Raw genomic sequence first — 2,500 nt, 5'->3', positions numbered from 1 at the left:
ACAGACTGAGGAGGGAGGAGTGTGCTTGTGGGTTTGCCACGGCAGTCTCTGATCGATTTACAGAACCTGATGCGTCCACTGGTGTACGCCTGAGGGCAAGATTTTTTTTTATTTTCCTCCCTAGAGATATTGGAAGCCACTGAAGTGTGTCACATGACTCGGCTGAATGGCAATCAGGACTTGCATCACTCTTTGGTGTGTAGGGGTCGGTCATTGCTGAAAAGGGACAAGGAACAGTTTATCGGATATATTGCTGAGGAGGTTGAAGGCCATTTCTTGGTAAATTACTTTCACCTGTCTACCAAAGCTTGAGAAAGCTGAACTCTATGCCCTCTTCACAAATGACGGCAGTCCGCTCAGGGTTCGTGAATGTTGAGCAGCTGTAGCAGGTAAACCCTAAAACTGTTAGCTTGGATTCAAGTGGAGTCACAATACCTGTGCCAATCTGACTCATTAGCGAGGAATCTCTTACCCTAACTGAAATTAGGATGCGATATCAAAGCTGAAGAGTGGGAAAGCCGCAGGCATGTGTGATATCCTTGCTGAACTACTAAAGGCTGGGGGTGAACCTAAAGCACGGGGCTTGCATACAGTCTTGACTGCCATCTGGCAGTCTGGTTCCATTTTCCCTAATCTGTTAAGGCCATGATCATCCCTCTCTGGAAAGGGAAAAGGGATCGTTATTACTGTAGCAACTACTGTGACATTAATTGCTCAGTATACCAGGCAAAGTTTTGCCCACATTCTTCTGAAATGGATCCGCAACCACCTACCAAGGCACCAGAGACTGGAGCAGTATGGATTCACTCTAGGGAAGTCCACAACAGTCTGTATCCTAGTGATTTGAGTAATTGTGGGAATGCCATAATGAGTTCGGTCGTGGGATGCATGCCGGCCTATATCAACTTCAAGATAGCGTTTTACTTGGTGAATCGCTATAGAGATTCTGAGACTTAGGAGAATTTTGACACAGATTATTGGCCTCATAGCAAGCCTATATACCGGTAGTGAAAGTGCTGTAAAGTGTGGTGGGGGCCTGTCGAACTTCTCATCTGTTAACTCAATGATGAGGCAAGGCTTTGTCCTTGCACCAACACTTTTCAACATATGCATGGACTGGATAATGGGCAGAGCTACTACCCAAAGCGAGTGCGGAGCAACACAGGGCAATATCAAGATCTCAGACCTTGACTTTGTTGATTATGTTGCTATCCTATCTGAGTCTCTGGAGTCACTGGTATCTCTGGAGTCACTAGAGGTCTCCTGGACCAAGACCAAGATTCAGGACTTTGGGGGCCTGTTAGGGGAACCCATTCAGCCGATCAATGCTTACGGTGAGGATGTTGAAGTCACAGAGAACTTTGCATACCTTGGTAACATAGTCCATATCTCTGGGCTGTCAGACTAAGAAGTCAATAGACAAATTGGTCAGGCAGCAGGAGCTATAAACTCGATCAACAAGATCATTTGAAGTTGGTCTCTATGCAGTAGGACAAGGCTATGTGTCTCCAAGGCCTTGTTACTGCCAATTTTGCTCTATGGAAGCGAAACCTGAATGCTAACTAGTGCCTTGGAGTCTCGTCTTGATGCCTTTTGTAACAGTTGGCAGAACCATGTGTCCAACCGACGGCTACACCGTGAGCATGGCATGAGACTTGTTACTTGCATAATCCAGGATCGACAACACACACACACACACACACACACACACACACACACACACACACACACACACACACACACACACACACACACACACACACACATATATGTATGTATATATATGTATATGTATATATAATATATATATATATATATATATATATATATATATATATATATATATATATACACTATTTGACGTGTATACATATAAGTGAAGATCATTCACTGCAAAATAACATTACATTAACATAGCTGAAGATCAGATATAACTATACAGACATACCGAAATAATTTACTAAGTTGAAATGACACATTCAATAAAAGTAAGGTAAAGACCATGTGACAGATCAACTTATGTCCAGGAGTTTTTAAATTAATTTAATTTTCCTGGTTTACTGATGTTTCTTTGACTCAGAGAATATACGCAATGTTTGTATTCAGTAATTCAATCATATATACCGACGGGATATCATATCAAATATTATTTACAAGTAATGACATTAATTGACATTTCGAATTGTTTGATGACATTAACACACACACACATGCATACATAAATATATATATATATATATATATATATATATATATATATATATATATATATTAGCGTGTGTGTACTGAAAGAAGAGAATAAAACATAGCAATGGCTATTTTCTTTCACCAATAAAACTCTTCCAATATATCATTAATACATCTGCAAATCTAACAGCACCCACAACAACAAAAAACAACTACAAAAACAAATCAACACCCCAAACAGCAAACAACAGCAAATGCAAATAAACGCGAGCAACAGCAGCCAGGGCCGCACGGAAAGCAGCAGCAGCAGCCG

Source organism: Penaeus chinensis, chromosome 19, assembly GCF_019202785.1.
Source record: "Penaeus chinensis breed Huanghai No. 1 chromosome 19, ASM1920278v2, whole genome shotgun sequence".
Taxonomy (NCBI): domain Eukaryota; kingdom Metazoa; phylum Arthropoda; class Malacostraca; order Decapoda; family Penaeidae; genus Penaeus; species Penaeus chinensis.
The sequence above is the reverse complement of the archived record's forward strand: the minus strand, read 5'-3'. Positions refer to the sequence as shown.